Source organism: Chiloscyllium punctatum, chromosome 13 (assembly GCF_047496795.1).
Source record: "Chiloscyllium punctatum isolate Juve2018m chromosome 13, sChiPun1.3, whole genome shotgun sequence".
Classification (NCBI taxonomy): domain Eukaryota; kingdom Metazoa; phylum Chordata; class Chondrichthyes; order Orectolobiformes; family Hemiscylliidae; genus Chiloscyllium; species Chiloscyllium punctatum.
The window spans coordinates 59416421-59437012 of NC_092751.1; positions in this window are offsets into that span (position 1 = coordinate 59416421).

Genomic DNA, 20592 nt, shown 5'->3' on the forward strand with positions numbered 1-20592 from the left:
CATTCTGGCTGGCAATCAATACCTAGTCGTGTGCCTCAGGGATCAGTGTTGGGGCCACAATTATTCACAATTTATATAGATGATTTGGAGTTGGGGAGAACGTGTAGTGTGTCAACGTTTTCAGATGACACAAAGATGCGTTTCATAGCAAAGCATGCAGAGGACTGTGAGACCTCGTGGATGAACATAGAACATAGAGTGAGTGGGTAAAGATCTGGCAGATGGAATACAATGTTGATAAATGTGATATCATCCATTTTGTTGGGAGTGCCAGTAAAAAAGATTATTACTTGAATGGTAAAACGTTGCAGCATGCTGTCATACAGAGGGACCTGCGTGTCCATGTGCATGAATCACAGAAGGTTGGTCTGCAGCTACAGCAATTACTGAGGAAAGCAAATGGAATGTTGCCCTTCATTGCTAAAGGGATTGAGGTTATAAGCACGGAGGTTATGTTGCAGCTGTCCAGGGTGCTGGTGAGGCCACACCTGGAGTACTGTATGCAGTTTTGGTCTCCTTACTTCAGGAAGAATATACTGGCACTGGACGGGGTGCAGAGGTGGTTTATTCGGGTGATTCCAGAGGTGAGGGGGTTGGCCTATGAGGTGTTATAGAGCAGACTGGAACTATATTCATTGGAATTTAGAAGAATGAGGGGATTACCACATAGAAACATATAAAATTAAGCAGTGAGTATATAAGATAGAAGTAGAGAGGATGTTTCCACTGGCAGGTGAAGCTAAGACGAGGGAATGGCCTCAATATTAGAGGGAGCAGATTCAGGATTGAATTGAGAATGAAGCTCTTCACCCCGAGGTTTGTAATCTCTGGAATTCCCTGCCCAGTTAAGTAGTTGGTACTACTTCAGTAAAGTTTTAAAACTAAGATAGATACTTTTTGAACAATAAAGTAAATATGGGATACAGTGAGAGCGTGGGAAAGTAGATCAGAGTCTACGAGTAGATCAGTCATGATCTTATTGAATGGCAGACGACCAGACGGCCTACTCCTGCTCCTAGTTCTTCTGTTCTTATGAAAGGGGAGTGGCCATTTGTCCCAGTTTATCTCCTCTGCTTTGGTTTGTTTGGTCTGATTTTCCACAGTCTGGCTGTTTACTTAAAGCAGGCAGCCAGTTGTGAAGCTACCGGACCCAGAAAAGCAGGTCCATGTTGTTCCTCCCTCTCTCTGACATCTCTCCTGTAAGAAACTTGGTCTGATTTTGTTTTTCCTTTCGGTTTTGCCATGGGGTGTTAATGGGGATTATATCAAGTACTTGGAACACAATCATTAAGTTGGGATCACCTGTTAGGTTTTCGGATCGGTTAGGTTATTCTGTGTTGTATCCTCTTCTGTTTGCGTCTCACTCAGTAATCTTGCAAAGACATTCTGTTTTGTTTAAAACTAAGTGATTTGACCAGCTGCATCACTCCTGGAATATTCGCCTTACACTTGCTTAAGTCAGCGAGCAAAAGTTGGGTCTGTGCTACTTCCGTGAAATGATTTGAGAGGTCTGTCCTGGTCCATAACAGTGTGTAACAGCGAGATCTAACACATTAGCATGTGTTGAAAATAGGAGAGCCGACAGGAAAAAGTGAATCAGCATAAATCGTTCCATGTATTTTGCAGTAAAAAGCAATGACTAGTGGGATAATCCAGGAATTGAGGTTTGGGCCCCATCTATTCAGAAAACAGATCAAACATGTGTTCATGGGTATTAAATGTAATCTTTCCAAATCTGCTGACGGTACCACACTGAGATTGTAAGCGGGTCAGGAGGATATAAAAAAGTTTCAAGTGATTGCGACAAGTGGACGAAATGATAAAATACGTGGCAGATGAAGAACAATGTGGATATACGTAAAATTGAGCAATTCGGTTGGAAAAATAGACTAACAGGTTAGCATTTCAAAGGAATTAAAGTAAAGAAGTTGCTGCATGAAGATATTATGTGTATACTTTTGTTGACTTCTTCACCAAACTCCAAGGTCCATGCAGGGCAGTCAGTTCTGAAGCCAGAAGTCAATACTGGGATTGATATTGGCACACTGACCAGTATACATAGACCCACCAAGTGGGGAGCTCTGTCATTGAAAAGGATCTCGATATCCTTGTACTCCACTCACAGAAAGCAATACTGCTGCAACAGAAAGCAGGTAGAAAAATAAATGGTGTGTTGACCTTCATGAGCGGGGGGTTTGACCCCAGGTGTGTCTTACAGCAGCTACACAGGGCCTTGGTGAGCACCCACCTTGAACATTGTGCAATATGCGTGCAGTATTGGTCTCCTTATCTAATAAAGGGCAAACCTGACATTGAGGGAGTGCAGTTAAGGATGACCAGATTGATCTCTGGGATGACAGGCATGTTGTGGGAGCAAAGTTTGAGGCGACTGAGTCTGTATTCCATGGAGTTTAGAAGAATGGTGGAGATCTCAGTGAAATATATAAAACTCTGACAGGGTGAAACAGATTGTCAGCAGGGATGATAATTCCACTGACTGGGACGTCTAAAACAAGGGTCACAGTATTAGGTACAGGCACTCGCAGACTGATAAACCTGGGGAATTCTGTCCCACATAAGACTGCAGAAACTAAGGCACTGAATATAAGTAAGGATATTTGGACACTAAAGGGGTGAAGTTGCAGCAGGAGGTTGGTGTGGAGATTCAGGATCAGCCATTGCTATATTGAATGGAGGAGCAAAATTGACGGACCAAAGTTCCTACTTCATATCTTTCTGATATATGATCACTTCAAACGATCTGCGATTCTGTGGGGATCATCCAAGCAACACTCCTGGCTGAGGATGGTGAATAACTGCATCCTTGTCTTTTACACTGATGTGCAGGAAGGTTCCATTTTTTTCGGGGAATGGCAAAGCAATAGCCGAGTGGTGTTGCTGCAGATGTGTTAGTATAACAACCCTCGGAATGTTCTGGTGACCTGAGTTCAAATCCTGTTACAGTACATGATCGAACTCCAATCCAATAAATGTTTGGGATTAAGAGTCTAATGATGATCATGAATCAATTGCTGATTTTGGGAGAAATCGATTTGGTTCACTGATGTCCTTTAGGGAAGGAAGCTGCCATCCATACCTGCTCTGGCCCACATGTAACTCCAGACACACAGCAATGTCATTGACTCTTAACAATCCTCTGGGCAATAAATGCTGACCTAGTCAGCGATTACCTAATTCCAGTGAACGTTGTTTTCAAATAATATTTGTGGAGTCCTTTTCTCTCGTCAGTTGTTCCATGGTTCAACCCCATTTCTGACTGGATGTGGCAGGACTGCAGAGTTTCGATCTGATCTGTTTACTTTGTAATCATGTTGCCTTCTCTATCAGATATTAGTCCTGCTGTTTGGAATGTAAATACAGTAGTCATTGTGATAGCTTTAAATGGATTGTCAACTTTTTCACGCAGTGGTTGTGTGTGTATGGAATGAGCTGCCAGATGAGCTGTTAGATGCAAGTACAGTGTCAACATTTAAAAGACATTTGGAAAAACATATGAATGGGAAGCGTTTAGAGACAGATGGACCAAATGCAATCAGATGGGACTGGTTTAGTTTGAATAACTTGGTCAACATGGTTAGATGAAATGTTTGCGTGCAATATGACTGTATGAATCTAGAAAGTGATGGAAAAAGCAAGAAATAGATGGAAAAAGGATAAAAAGATATGATGTAAATAAATTGGCAAGAAATATAAAAACAAGCATCACAAGTTTTTCTGTGTGTATATAAAAAAGTTGAAGATTAGTGTGTGACTTTTGTGTAGAAAGAAAGTCAGGAAAGTATATAGAGGGCATTCGGAGGGTGTGACTGGGGAAGTGGCTACAGGGAACAGGCAGATAATTTGCACCAGTATTTGACATCAATCCTCACAGGGAAGGCACTGTAAGTATTTAAAAATCATCAAGAAAATGGTAATAGGAGCGTTCTTGTACTGTCTCTAACAAAAGGTACAAGGTTTTTAACAACAGATAAGACTAAGGATAGGCAGGTCAGCAGTAATTCATAGTTGGTTTTAAACGAAGTGGTCACAGAGTGACTGGTGCCACTGTGTGAAATATTCCATCACTCTCTGGATTACAAAAGTGTTCCAGCGAAACTCGTGAAGCTTCGATATGGCACCTGTATTCAAGGCTGGAGCCAGACAGAAATCAGGAACCACTTAGCCTAACCATTATTGCTGGGAACCTGCGAGAGTCTGTTATTAAGGAAGGAATTGCAGGATATTTAGAAAAGCTTCCGGCAGAGTCAGCATAGTTTTGTTAAAGGGAAACTATGTTCTGCCTTGTAAAATGATGCAATTTTTTTTCTGGAGATCCCATGAGAATGTAACAAGCGGACTTGATAAAGGGAAACTGGTAGACATGAGGCTGTCCCAAGATTTTCTACAAGGTATCACAAGTAATTTTCTTCCACCAAACAGAAACTCATAGTATGATGGATAATATATTAGCATGGGATGACGGATGGTTATCACATAGAAATTGGAGAGTCAGGATTCATTGATGTTCATGATAAAGACATATCTGCTGGAGTAGCTCCAATATCAGTCCAATGGCTTCAGTTATTTTCATCTATAGTGAGAGGCTGAGGGAGGGTGCTGAGTGCAATACACATTCGAGTTTGAGGATGACACTGACAACCAAAAGGTAGGCTGTTATTTAATGAAGAGGAGTCCCAACTAAGGAGCAGTACAAAGGGATTGGAGTGTTCCAGCGCATGAAACATAAAGTCAGCATGCTGATGCTGAAAGTAACTAGATTAGTACATTGAGCGGGTTTCTGGGATGAAAGGGTTGAATTATTGAGAACATCTAAAATGGTGAGGCAATTAATCATGGCGCTTGAAATGAATGAGCATGACATTACTGAAATGGACAAGGTACAGAGGGTAAAATGAGGACTGCATATGTTGGGGATCAGAGCTTAAAAATATGTTGCTGGAAAAGCGCAGTAGGTCAGGCAGCATCAAAGTAGAAGGAGAATCGACGTTCAGGGCTTATGCCTGAAACATCGATTGTCCTTCTCCTTTGATGCTGCCTGACCTGCTGCCCTTTTCCAACAACACATTTTTAAGGTACAGAGGGGGCTTGACAAGGTATTTGTTGAGAATGTGGTTCCACACCTGGGCAGAGTGTCTCACTCCGGGACATTGATACGGAATAAGGGACATCGAATTTCAAACTGAGATGTAAAGAAATGTCATCTTTCAGAAGGTAGTGAATTACTGGAATTCCCGAACCCAGAGATTTGTGGAAGGTGGGTCACTGAATGTATTTACACAGGGTGTGGATTGGTTTCGGACATACAAGCGAGTTGAGAGATACGAGGGGGTAGCAGGAAAGTGCAGTTGAGCTAGCCTGGATTCTACAAGTACATTTTCGAAACAAGGCCTAACCATCGGATTGATCTCGATCTGCTCCTGTGTAGCAGGTCAGAAGGGCTGAATAGAACATCAGAACACAGGGCTGAGGGACACTAGTGGGCCATTCGACCCTTTGACACTACTCCACCAGTAAAGTAGGTCATGGTTCAACTCATTGTGCTCTCAGCTGCACTTTTCTCTCCATTATCCCTGATACACATGTCTATGGAAAATTAGATGAAGCCAGCCTCAATATAATAAAAAGATTCAGCCATCACAAACTTCTGGGAAAAAATATTTGCACTTGAATAAATGCCCACATTGTGAATTCTCCTCACTCCAGTTCTGACTGTGGTTGTAGGGTGCGACTGTTACCTTTTCTAGTACAATTCCTCCATTGTTTGCAACAAATTTTAATGTAACCAGGTTGGAGATATGGCCGATAATAAAGGTCTCAGACTGGGACAGGTTCAGTGATAGGAACAAGTCAGGCAGATTGCTTTAGTCAGCCACATATAACTAATAGAAATAACGGAGCAGCACTGCTGCCTCATATCACCAAGGAGCTGCGTTCAACTGCAACCTTCAATTCTCCCCGCATTTGTGTGTGTTTCCTCCCGGTGATCCAGTTTCCTCCCACAGTCCAAAGATGTGCAGGTTAGACTTAATTGACCATGCTCAATTGCCCATAGTGCTCAGGGATGTGTAGGTTAGCTGGTTTCGTCATGGAAAACGCAGGATTACATGGTTAGGGTAGGGGGATAGGTCTGGGTGTGCTGCCGTTCTGTGGGCCAGTGTGAACTAAATGGTTAGAATGTCCTGCTTCCAACTATAGAAGTTCTATGACAATGACAACTTTGGACTAGACAAACACCCAATGATTATCTTCCTGATCCATGCTCCTCTATGTCTTGCATATTTCAATAAGATCACCTCTGATTCCAAGAATAATCTATTAAAGCCTCCATAATATTATCCCTTCATCCCAGGAATACGTGAAGTGAAACTTCTTTGAACTGCTTTCAATGTAATTGTATCCTTTCTCAGGTAAGGAGACAAAATAACAACCTCACACCCCAGATGAGGTTATTTATTATTTTCTCAGTGTTGTGCTACTTTGGAAATCTCTTCCCACAGACTATTGGAGGCAGAGATATTGCATATTTTTTAGGCTCAGACTGAAGGTTCATAGATAACAATGGAGTCAAGGATTATGTGGCAGGAATATGTGGTGTGGGAGAAATGCTGGCAGTAGTACAAAATGACACCAATCCAAAACACCCAGGAACATAATGCAAAACAAATGGTAAGGTAGATAAATAAAATAAATGCAAAAGTGATAGAATAGAGTTCCAATGGACCATGGGGCTGTTCTTTCATGAGACAGAGACCACTCGTGGTGGTTACATCTGAGGGTCAGCGCACCTAAGGTGATGGGGTGAGGTTGAGAGAGTGTCTCTTCATGGTAACCTCTGTCAGTGTGGGAAATTGAACCTGTGCTTGCGTCCTCCCTCTGCATCACGAACCAGCCATCCAGCTAAATGAGTGGCCGACTGTGTAACTGTTACAGACAGAAACAGCCACAGACAAAGGACAATAGAAACTTTCCTAACAAGGTAAAAAGTTACAATTAATATAACAGTCAAGAAAACGGATAAGGATAAAAGCGTTCTCGGCGAGAAATTGTATTTAATAACGAGACAAGTGCTTGGAAGCTGTCTTTGGCTGAATAATATAAAGTGAGACAAGTGAAATAAACAGAATACTAATTGTTATTGCTTACTGATAACCATAAAAGAAGTGTAGATTTTGGTCAGTCTGTGTAAAATGAGCTTATCATTGCATGCAAGTATACAACTTATGGAATATATCGTTTGGAGTGTCTGTCCCCATGGGAAATGCCCTCGAACAGGTGCTTGAAGAAAACCAGGGTAAAAGTGCCTGAGTGTCGTCTGGTCAGTGACAGGAATCCAGGGGGTTGAATAACTGAAAGTTCCTGCAACATGGAGCTGGGAAAACCATCAAATAATCCGCAATCTCTTATGATAGAGCACATTGGAAGGGTTGATTGGTCTTATGATGGATTTTAATTGGATGTGATTTGAAAAACATACATCTCGACTTCTTCCTCTTAAATGTTACATACTGGTGCACTGACAATTTCCTGAAAAAAGAAATTACTTGGAACATTTTCTGGAACATCCTATAATCAGTATTCTACAGAATATTCTCTCACCGTGTGAGGTTACTGGAAAGACGAGAAAGAAAGAGAGAAAAACGAAATGCGCTGCGTGCAGCAGTGAGAGCGATGGAGCATGAGCCTTGTTCGGGTGGGTGCTATAACAGAATACAGTGTTTATAGTGTGGGGGTAAAGTGGAGAGAGAGCGAGAGAGAGAGAAGGTGCTGCATGCATCAGGGAGAGTGGTGGAGCATGAGCCTTGTTCGGGTGGGTGCTATAACAGAATACAGTGTTTATCGTGTGGGGGTAAAGTGGAGAGAGAGCGAGAGAGAGAGAAGGTGCTGCATGCATCAGGGAGAGTGGTGGAGCATGAGCCTTGTTCGGGTGGGTGCTAGAACAGAATACAGTGTTTATAGTGTGGGGGTAAAGTGGAGAGAGAGTGAGAGAGAGAGAAGGTGCTGCATGCATCAGGGAGAGTGGTGGAGCATGAGCATTGTTCGGGTGGGTGCTATAACAGATATACAGTGTTTATAGTGTGGGGTTAAAGTGGAGAGAGAGAGAAAGAGAGAGAGAAGGTGCTGCATGCATCAGGGAGAGTGGTGGAGCATGAGCCTTGTTCAGGTGGGTGCTATAACAGAATACAGTGTTTATAGTGAGGGGGTAAAGTGGAGAGAGAGCGAGAGAGAGAGAAGGTGCTGCATGCATCAGGGAGAGTGGTGGAGCATGAGCCTTGTTCGGGTGGGTGCTATAACAGAATACAGTGTTTATAGTGAGGGGGTAAAGTGGAGAGAGAGCGAGAGAGAGAGAAGGTGCTGCATGCATCAGGGAGAGTGGTGGAGCATGAGCCTTGTTCGGGTGGGTGCTATAACAGATATACAGTGTTTATAGTGTGGGGTTAAAGTGGAGAGAGAGAGAAAGAGAGAGAGAAGGTGTAGATACTATAACAGATTTCAATGAGTGTGCGGGAGCAGAGAGAAGACGGTGACCCTTATCCTGGCAGTATGGAGAAGGTTATTGATGCCTGTCCTGTATTGTTGGACATTTCTTCAGACTGCAGATCCTGCAATGATCTCGGTGGTGACCTCAAACCACTGTGCAGGGCAGCTCCAAACTGACAAAGCTCAACCGTATGCCAATTGGTCTTTTAAGGGTGGTACCAGTGCCAGGGATCACAGAATATCCACGGGGCATCGACGTGATGGTGTTTACCTCCAGCCATGAAGGGTGAGAGAATTAGGCTGGCATTGAATGAGAGGGACACTAATGGGGTGGGTGGGTAGTTAATGAGGTGAGTTCGATAAGGTAACACCAGGGAACTGACCCGGCTTCATGCAGATGATCCCTCAGTCACACTCAATGAAAATGGCACTGAGAGAAATGAATGTTAGTTTCTGCCCAATGAGTTGAAAAATCTGCTGACTCCACTCCCAGTTACAAAGCTGAAGAAGAAATGCTCACCCAAAACTTTCCATCATTCGAACTCACTCGCATAACCCATTCACCCATCATTCCTGGGAATACTGGCTCACCTTGCAGGATGCTGTCAAAATATCTTCATTTCAGCATTCAGAAACCTTCGATCTTCCATGAAATTGTCTTCACCCTTTCCCTTCATTACACAAAAATATTTTGTTTGTTGATATTTAAACCGACTCCCCTGCTATCTCTCTCTGGCAGTGGCGTTCACACCCACAGCACCCCCTTGTCATGGCACAATGGACAGATGGGCTGGAAATGGATGGGAGCTGCCTATCCTGTCACTTCCAGCATGGGCTGCATGTTTCTTCACTATGGGCAGTGATCTAACACAGTGTTACTGAGCAATGTACTGGAGTGGTGAAAACAGCTGCTTAGACAGTAACTGTTCTAGGTTTACAGATCCATTCACTGCAGAGATCCCCATACTGTACAGATGCATTGTCCACGTCTATTGAGTAAGACACTGGTGTGGGCTGCATATCACCCCATGCTGGACAGATCGTTTTGTCAATGTTTCTGAATCAATGCATTGGTGTGTACTGTACTGCTCCACGTGTTGGACAGATAGCTAGTGGACTCGAGAGACCTGTGCTACATTCCATCATAGACTGATTGCTATGTTGTACTGACCCTGGTCTGTACAGTGCTCCATGTTGAGCAGATATCTCATCTGGGCTTATACGGTCTGGGCTGGATCTGTGAGGTGGATTAACTCTGCAATATAATTCCTGATAGACCGATCACTCCTCCAGCATGGCGTATTCCGCTGTGAAATCCCGTGTTTCTGCAACATTTTGTTCACTAAGTAATTAGCCAATTAGAACGTGAATATCTGTACCTTTTTGTTATGGAACTGAGCAGACACATCTCAAAATATATGATGAAAGTAGTCTTGACTGGAACTTTTTTTTATTTTAAAGATAAATATGAGGTGCTGTGTTTCAGATGCAATTCGCTTGGTCAAATTATTAGATATTAAGTAAAATACAATTCATTCAACCATTGCCGACAAAACACAAAAAAACAGAATAATAGATTGTTTAACTACTAAAAAATAACTGTTCCAATATGGTAACATAAAGACACACTTGTCCATCAAAATATTCAGGAAACAGATTGTCTCACAGATTGTCTCACCTGCAGTTCTCCAATACAGGAGGAAAGAACATCAAAAAGACAATTCTGAGAGAAATCTCAGAGAGGGTGTAGCAGCTGGGAGAGATTTCCAGTCTTAAAATCCTGCTGAGACCCTAGCAATAACTGGGCCAAGGTAAAAAGAAGAATCCTGGTTCTGTGACAGCTTAACCGTCACTCCACAGGACCAGGCGCACCTGCAAGGACCATGAGGCATGGACTGTATCTACACTGTTTATGGCACTGCAGGAGCCTCTCAGAAATGCCTCATCCCATCTAAGCCGTTAAATGATGGTAAAATACATGTCAAAGTTGAACATAAATAAATAAAACAATAGGATTCAGCAGGCCTGGTTATCAGACACAGCCGGCCATGGGAGCCCAGCAATTCCGACCCTGCCAAAACATCTTAGGATCATCGAGCTAGTGAATAGAAAGCATCATCTCTCTGCCTCACCCCTAACTTTACAAATGGAGATGATGTTATTTGCCCAATATTCAGCGATGACAACATCCCAAACAGACCTTTTATTATTGTGACTTATAAGGATTGTAGTGAAAGGTTTAACTGGAGCTGATTGCACATTGACTGTGATTGATGTCAGTCTCCATGGATACTTACGGTGTCATTGAAGGGTTTCCCTCTTCCATTAGTAAGGGGTTTCCTTCAACCTGTTATTCCATATTATCAGCAGCAGCGTCATCCGCAAGATGATTGGGGTCAGCAGCTGCAGGGAGAGGGAGAGGAAGAGAATCTTAGAACAGCAGACTGGAATGTTCCAACAATGGATCAGAATCTGAGAACATTAGACTGGAATGTTCCAACAATGGATCAGAATCTGAGAACATTAGACTGGAATGTTCCAACAATGGATCAGAATCTGAGAGCATTAGACTGGAATGTTCCAACAATGGATCAGAATCTGAGAACATTTGGCTGGAATGTTCCAACAATGGATCAGAATCTGAGAACATTAGACTGGAATGTTTCAACAATGGATCAGAATCTGAGAGCATTAGACTGGAATGTTCCAACAATGGATCAGAATCTGAGAACATTAGGCTGGAATATTCCAACAATGGATCAGAATCTGAGAACATTAGGCTGGAATGTTCCAACAATGGATCAGAATCTGAGAGCATTAGACTGGAATGTTCCAACAATGGATCAGAATCTGAGAACATTAGGCTGGAATATTCCAACAATGGATCAGAATCTGAGAACATTAGGCTGGAATGTTCCAACAATGTATCAGAATCTGAGAGCATTAGACTGGAATGTTCCAACAATGGATCAGAATCTGAGAGCATTTGACTGGAATGTTCCAACAGTGGATCAGAATCTGAGAGCATTAGACTGGAATGTTCCAACAATGGACAATAGCTTGTCCTTGGGTCTATACTTGCTTTCTCGGGATTGGGCATGGTTAGAGTTGCGGATATGACCAGTCCTAATGATTATTCAGGCAGGTTACTATCCTATACTCGCTATTACTGTTGTCCCTGGTAAGCCGATTTCTGTCAATTCTATTAGCGATGGTGAAGGTTATTGCTATTTCTGTTACTTATATTTAACAAATACATAACCTGTTACGTTCAGTTTCAGTCACAAATTGCACGTCATTTCTATCAGTTTCCGAATCCTAACTCATAAACATCTAAGAAGGAACAAGACTGTTCAGACATGAATTTTCCTTTTGCCCTGAACTGTTCTATGTCTCTATATTCTCTCTGTTATCAACCCTGCCTTCACCCACCATTATAATATCCCCAGTCTCCATCTCTGCCTCAGTGCTGTTCCAAAATAAGCCATCATCTGCCCCCTTGTTAACTTCAGATTTTACGGCTCCAGTTCTTTTCTGGCCACTCTTCCAGTTAAAATATTTTGACTACAAGCTTGTACTTGTCTCTCCAGTTATTTCATAACAGGAACCTCATATCAGAATAATAATTTCACTTGCTGTGTCATGACACTAAAGTCATTGTTTCAAATTCTACCAGAATCAATGATAGAACTTAAATTCAAGTGGCAACAATTGGAAAGAAACCTTATTTTACAAACAGCAACCATAAACCATCAGGATTTCTTTTATTATTTCAATGATAGCCTTTGGTAAAGAAATCAACTGTCCCAAAAACAGATTGGCTCCATATTGTCTTGACAAATGGTCTCGCAGTCAACGGCAATTCGTGATGGATGACAAATGCTGCCCTTTCCGGTGATGCTGACATCTCGTGAAACAACAGAATTAAAGGGGAATTAAACCATGGAACTGTGGTTGATGGAGATCTGAAATAAAATTGCACAGCCTCTGAAAATATTGGTGAATCTCAGCAAGTATGGCAGCCTCTGTCAGGAGAAAAACAGATAAAGTTTCGAATCTAGTGACCCTACATCACAACTGAAAAAACCTGGGAAGTAATGTTATTTATAAGAGATGGTCGGATGTGTGAGGGAAAGGTTCGTTGAGTGGATGTAGAAATGCCCAGCGAGAAAGAGAGAGAGAGAGAGAGAGAGAGGAATGAAAAGCAAACATAGGAACTGCTGATGATGAACCAGAAGAAAAATAACATGGGAGCTTACTCTAAAATTTCCCCTTTTTCCCATATTCCTGAATATCATGTGAATTTAGAGGTGCCCCGGTTTACATTGAGTTATATTCCCTCTGTCTTTCTTCTCTGAGTGTAATGATCAACTTCCTCGGCAATATCGGTGCCGCCCTTATAGGTGCTGAGAGACAAAGAAACGGAATGGCACATTGTCAACTGATTTTTTTAAAAAGAAATTAAGTGTAACTGTAGGGCCGTGCAGAGATGTAACTGTATTTTCTGCTAAGAACAGAAACATTTTCAACACTGGTTGGATGCACCGTGTGTGAGGATTTGACTTGCTCCAGTAATTACAGAGTAAAGAGGTGTTCTGTGGACGCTTTTCACAGGTTTGTGTTACCAGCTGTTGCGTCTATCCAGGGATATCCAAGTGTATCGTGACCCAACTCTGGACGAGATATGAGCACTGCATTGTCAGAGTGTTCTGGTCCATGGTAAACACATGGAATTGTGGATACACAGAAGAGAAACTGTGTACACAGGGACGACCAGGGCACTGCATGTTCGTACCAGGAATTTCCAGGAACATTTGTCTAAGCTGGACCATTTCAAAGTGTAAAATGTGAAACCAGCGTCTTTCAAAAATGAGGTAGTCACTGAGCTATGTATCCTCCTTCAAACTCACACCAGGGACATGACTGTGCTGACACTCACCATGAAGTGAACTGGAATGATTCTGGAACTTTCCAGGCAGGAGTGAGCGACATGTCCGGAGTGCAGTCCTCCGATATATTACAAGCTGATAAGAGCCACCTGCCTGCTGAGAGGAATACATTGGTTCTGTCTCCACAGAAGAAGGTGCAGAAACGAACTTCTAGAAATGCTGGGGCCGTGGTGAAAATCATATCATTATTTTCCAAGTGTCTAGTTGTCACATTCCTCATAAAAGGTTACAATGTTTTTCTCACAGCCGACATCAAGCTATTTAGTTTTCTGTTTGCCCTCTCCGTCCTGTTGTAAATGTTTAGGGGAACAATTGCTGTTTTCCAGTCTGCAGGATCCTTTCCAGAATCTAACCAGCTTTGACAAATAGTCAGTAATTCTTTCAGTAGCTCTGTTGCGACCTCCTTAGTATTCGCTCTCATCTTCCGCCTAGGAACCCTCCGATCACATGGGATGAATGCAAATTTTTCCAGCTTCCTCATTTCCCCTCCCCCCAACCTTTTCTCAGTCCCAACCCTCGGACTCAGCACTGCCTTCTTGACCTGCAGTCTTCTTCCCGACCTCTCCACCCCTAACCCCTCTCTGGCATATCGCACTCACCTTAACCTCCTTCCACCTATCGCATTCCCAACGCCCCTCCCTCCCCCCCCGCAAGTCCCTCCTCCCTACCTTTTATCTTAAACTGCTTGGCACATCTTCCTCATTCCTGAAGAAGGGCTTATGCCCAAAACATCGATTCTCCTGATCCTTGGATGCTGCCTGATCTGCTACGCTTTTCCAGCAACACATTTTTCAGCTCTGATCCTCAGCATCTGCAGTCCTCACTTTCTCCCTGTTGCACAGAATTGAGTGTTTACGTTATAAGGACAGGCTCGATGGACAAGGACCTTTTCCGCTGCAGCTTGGAAAGTTGAGACCTTATCAACCTTATAGAGGTTTATAAAACAAAAAGGGGTATAGATAATGTTGAATGGAAGGTGCCCTTTCCTTTGGGTGGTGGATTTCAAGACGATGGGGTAATTTTAAGATGACAGGAGAAAGGTATACAGAAGACGTATTATAGAGCTACCCAGCTCTACCCAACTTTTCCCTGCCAAACAGATGTCCTATATTAATGTAGTTCCATTTGCCAGCATTTGGCCCATATCCCCCTAAACACCTCCTATTCATGTGCCCGTCCACATGCCTTTTAAATGTTGTAATTTTCCCAGCCTGCACAACTTCTTCTGGCTGCTCGTTACATACACAGCACCCTCTCATTGAAAACGTTGCCCCTTAGTTCCCTTTTGAGTCTTTCCCCTCTGACCTTAAACCTATGTCCTCTAGATTTGGAGCGTGCAACCCCGGGGGAAAATCATTGGCTATTGACACTATCCATTCCACTTGTGTGTCTATAAACTTCTATGATTACTTCTCAACCGCTGATGCTCCAGGGAAAATAACCCTGGCATGTTCAGCCTCTCCATAAATCTCAAAACATCCAACACTGGATGTTTGTAAATCTTTTCTAAATCCTTTCAGGTTTCACACATCCTTTGTCGAAGAGCGATACCGTAATTGTCCGAAGTATTCAAGAGTGGCCTAACCAATGTCCTGCACAGCCGCAATATAACCTTCCAAGTCCTACATTCAATGCAGTGTCCAACAACGACAAGCATATCAAACACCTTCTTCAATATCCTATATACCTGCAACGCCACTTTCAAAGTACTATGAACCTGTTCTCCAAGATCTCTTTGTTTAGCAACAGTCCCCAGGGACTTAACATTAAATGTATAAGCTAAGCCTTGATTTTCCTTTCCAAAATGTAGCACTTCACATTTATTTAAATTAAATTCATCTGCAACTCTTCAACTCATTAGTCCATCTGATCAAGATCCCGCTATAATCTGAGGTAATAATTTTCTCTGTCCTCTGCACCTTCAATTTTGGAGTCAAATATGAACTTACTGACCATACCTCCTGTGTTCACATCCAAATCAATTATGTAAATGATGAACAGCAGTGGAACCAGCACCAATCTTTATGGCACACCAATGGACATGGGCCGCCAGTCTGAAAAAAACCCTTCACCACCACCCTCTGTCTTCTATCTTAGAGCCAGTTCTGTATCCAAATGGCTAGTTCTCTTTGTATTCCATGAGATCTCACCTTGCTCACAAGTCTTTCATGCGGGACCTTGATTAATGCCTTACTGAAGCCAGTATAGATCATGTCCACTGCTCTGCCCTCATCAATGCCTTTTGCTACTTCTTAAAATAAAAAAGTAATCCAGTTCGTGAGACATGACCGCCCATGCAGAAAGTCATGTTGACCTTCATTTATCAGTCCTTGCCTTTCCAAATACATGTAAATCCTGTCATTAGGATTCTCTCCAACAACTTGCCCACCACCGATGTCAGGCTCAATTGTCTATTGATCCCTGACTTTTCCTTGTCAGTTTGTTTAATAATCGCACCACGTTTAGTCAGCCTCATGTATTCCAGCACTTCAGCTATGGCTATTGATGATAAGAACATCTCATCAAGATTTCCAGCAATCGAGCTTCCCACAGAGTTCTTGTGTATACCTGATCAGGACTTATGAAGTGCATTATGATTTGGTTTGGTTCGTGTACGGCATGAACGTCCTCAGAAGTGATAGATTTGGGGAAGGTTACAACGTTTAAAAGACATTTTATTAAGTACAAGAATAAGTGAAGGTTTGGAAAAATATGTTCCAAGTGCTGGAACGTGAACGAGTTTAGTTTGAGATTATCGTTAGAATTGAGTGTATGGGCTGATATGTCTGTTTTCAAACCCCCTGTAAAACTCTATGCTTGCATGTGTGTTTGTATGCATCTGCATATTTCTGTCCGCGATTGTCGATTTGTGTGACTCTATATGTGTATCTATCTCTTTGTGTGTTCTGCATTAGTGTGTGTATGCATGTTTGCATTTCTATTTCTGCATCTGTGTGGAATGGGAACTGTTTTGTTTTGGGTTGAATCATTGAATGGTGTTCAAAGCCTCCCTTCCTCCCCTCCCTCTCCCTCTGCCTCTCCTTCTTGTGCTGAAAATGATACAATGCCATGCTCTGTTGGAGCGTTTTAGGACTTTTCAATCCTTTCTTACATCTAAGCTTATTTGTAAGGGTAAATCACTAAACATTGCATTTTACTGGACGTGGGTGTGCGTGTGTGTGCGTGTGTGTGTGTGTGCATGTGTGTATGTGTTTGTGTGCGTCAATGTGTGTATGTGCATCTGTGTGTGTGTATGTGTTTGTATGCCTGTGTGGGCAGCTGTGTGTATGTATGTGCGTCTGCGTGTATATGCATGTCTTTGTGTATCTGTGTGTCTGTTAGTGTGTGCCCTTGTTCTGTGTGTGTGCGTGCCTGTGTGTCAGTGTACATCTCTGTGTGTGTGCATGTGTGTGGGGAATGTGGGTGTTTGTGTATGGGGGGTTGTGGGTATCTATCTGTTTGTGTGTGTGTGAGTTTGTGTGTGTGCTTGCCTGTGTGTTGGTTTGTATGGGTGTGTTTCCTGTGTGGTGTACGTCAATGAGTGTGAGCATCTGTCTGCATGCCTGTGTGTATGTCTGTCTGTTTGTGTATCTTTGTGCCTATGTGTGTGAATGTGTCTATGTGTGTTTATGTCTGTGTGTTCGTGTGTGTTATGCATGTGTCTGTGCCTTTGTTAGGGTGTGTCTTTTTGAGTGTATATATTTGTTTGTGTGTGCCTGTGTTAGCGGATGTGTGCATGTGTGGGGATTGTGGGTGTGCATGTGACTGTTTGAGTATGTCTGTCCGTGTGTGCGTGTGTGTGTGTGTGTTTGTGTGTCTGTGCGCACCTGTGTGTGCCTGTGTTTGAGCCTAGGTTTGCGTGTGTGGGGAGGGAGAGTGTCTGTGTGTGGAGGGAGAATGTCGTTGCCTTCATGGGTCGGAAGTGTGGCTGTCAGTGTGTTTGTGTGTGTGTCGTTACGTGTGTCTGTCTGTGTCTGAGGCTGTCTGTGTATTTGTTTCTGTGTCTTTGTGTGTGCGTGTGTGTGTCTGTCTTGAAAGAGTGTGGTGCTGAAGAAGCGCAACTGTTCAAGCAGCATCCAAGGAGCAGGAGAGTCGAAATATCGAGCATAACCCTTTCATTAGGAATGAAGCTTGTGGGCCAAGGGTTCCGAAGGATAAATGGAAGGCAGTGGTCTGGGGGGAAAGTCTGGGAAGGCGATTGTTAAATGAAGGTGGGCTGAAGGTGATAGTTTAGAGTGGAAGGTGGAGTGGATAGGTGGGAAGGAAGACGAACAGGTTGTACAGTTCAAGAAGGAAGGGCCGAGTTGTAGGGTTGGATCTGGAATAAGGTGGGGGGAGGGGAAATGACGAAACTGGTGACATCTGTAGCTGTGTGTGTTTTGTGTATGTGTGCCTGTATGTGTGTGTCGGTCGGCGTGTGTACATCTCTGTGTGTCTGGTTGTGCACCTGCATGTCTCTCTGCATCTGGGCATGTGTGTATCTGGGTGTGGGGTGGCTGTGCGTATGTGTGTGTGTGTATGTGTGTCTGTGTTGAAAGAGTGTAATGCTGAAAAAGAACAACCGTTCAGGCAGCATCCAAGGGACACTGACGGGGTGAATGGCTTTTCACATATCAGCAAGTTGAGGGAAGCAAGGGGTTAGCAGGAAAGTGGTGTTGAGCGCTTGATTGACCAGCAATGCCCTTATTGAAAGACAGTGCAGGCTTGGGGGCCGAATATCCTACTCCTGCTCCCATTTGTTATGTTGTCATGTTATTCTTTTGGAAAATAACTGGTTATTTTCCTGGAAGTTGTGTTGTACAACGTTGCATTCAAGGAGAGCAGAAGATTTTTTGAGTTAACCCTGGGTGGGGTATGGGAACTGCATTCCCAGCGTACCTGGGTCTGACCCACATCTCAAGCAGACGTTATAGAGATGGGAAACATGGAAAGATGGATTGGGGGTTCACTTCCTGACCCAGTCTGGATTTTCCAAATACATTTCCGAAACTACACTTAACCATTGGAGTGGCCTCGATCTGCCCCTGTGTAGCACGTCTGAAGGGCTGAATGTAACATCAGAATGTAGGGCTGAGGGACACGAATGTGCGCGTGTATGTCAGTCTGCGTATGTACGTCTCTGTGTATCTGTTTGTGCGTCTGTGTCACTCTGCATCCGTGTGTGTTTGTGTGGTTGTGTCTGTGTGGGTGTGGGGTGTCTCTGAGTATGTGTGTGTATCTGTGTGCAGCTGTATGTGTGCCTGCATGTGTGTTTGTTTCTGTGAGTGTGTGTCCATCGATGCATGTATCTGTTTTTGACTGCATCTGTGTGTGTGTGTGTGTGTGTGTTGTGTGTGTATGTGTGTGTCTGTTTGTGCCTGTTTCTGTGAGTAGGTGTGCCTGTGTCTGTGTGCTTGTGTCTGTTTGTGTATGCGTCTGTTTGTGTGAGTGTGTGTGTGTCTATGTGTCGGTGTGTGTCTGTGTATCTGTATATGTGTGTTTGTGTGTGTGTATCTGTCTGTGTTTGGATGGTGCTTTGAGCTGCACCCCTCCCTCTGTCCCTCCAAAATTGAATACCTGATGATTATCACCCTCCACTCCCACATGGACAGTTGTATGGGGAGGCCAGCAGAGACTGACAGCAACAGAAAGCTCAGCCAGTCTGACAGCATCTGTGGACAAAAGTGAATGGACCCTTCATCGGATCCCGTATCTGGGGAATACGACATTATTGTAAGCACCATAGAGACTGCAGACTCACCTCACACTGATGCACACAGATAGACACACACTAATTCCGAGTCATAGAGACACTCACTAATACACAGAAACACACAGAGACATGGAGTGCCTGCCAGTAATTCTCTTGCTCCATGGTAGCCTTGTCAATATTTCAATTATTCTGTCTGGTGTTTGCCAGTATTTAGGTCTGTCCTCAGGGTCTGTGTTAGTCTTGCACTTGTTCACAATAGTGAGTTAGTCAGTATTTCTGTGTAGAGTGTGCCTGTAGGACAATTTCAAATTTTGCAGATAACAAACCTGGATGAATTATAAAGTTCATGGAGATCAGCGTGGAAATCCAGCAGGAGAGTGACACATTGCTGTAGGGTGCAGGTTTGTGGGAGATCAGAATCAATGTGAGGTGCAGTGTGAGGTGATGTACCTTGGTAGGAATAACTCTGAAATCAATATAATACATTCTCTACAAGTATAAAGGGGCGTTGGAGCAGAGGGCACTGCGTGTGTATGAGCACAAATTATTGAAAATGTCAGGACAAGTGGAGAGAGCAGAAAATATCACAGATTAGTTTCAGTATCTGAGCTGTTTACAGGGGGAGGTGTAGGAGGGAGTCTCTGTGCTCCCTTCCTGGGAGGTGGTGGTGACGATGTGTTGTGAGCCCACCCTCCTGCCCACCGAGACCGTGGGGATTCATTTGTACCAGCTCGACACAAAAGGGAGATGGCATCAGGGCCACGGATTTTATGTTGTGTCAGGGTGAACAGAACTGCCAGTGCGTTTAAAGTGAGAATTGCTCTTCACTGCGCATTGCTCCTTTCTCGGTTGGTGGGACGTGGATGTTTCGGAATCTCCACACGAGGCGTCCTGGTTCTCTCTGGCTTGTATCAGAGTCCTCCCCACATGTTGGTGGGGGTGACGGAATGTATCTCAGGCACTACACATAAGCCACTCTCGACTTTGCCCTTTCTGTCCTATTTCAGGCTGTTTCTCCTGGAATGGGAGAAAGGGAGGGAGAGGGGTGGGAGTGGGTGGCCTTGCTGTTAATGCTGGTGTAGGTGAGGGACATGGTGAGGTGTCCCGAGGGAGTCAGTCCACACTGTTTTATCTATGCAGTGTTGTTGGTGTGGGGGGTAAAGTGGAGGGAGAGAGAGAGAAAGGGAGACTGCTGGTAGTAGTGAGAGTGGTGAAGCATGAGCCTTGTTCAGGGCTCGGTGCTATAACAGATATGCAGTGAGTATGAGGAAGCAGAGAGAATACGGTGACCCTTGTCCTGACAGAACGGGGAAGGTTATTGGTGCTTGTTCTGGATTGCTGGACATTTCTTCAGACTGCAGAAACTCTACTGAATTGGGTGGTGAGTTCAGACCAAGCTCGATGGGTCTGGTAGTGTGGCCCACTCTAGGAAGAGAATGGTCCTCCTCTGTA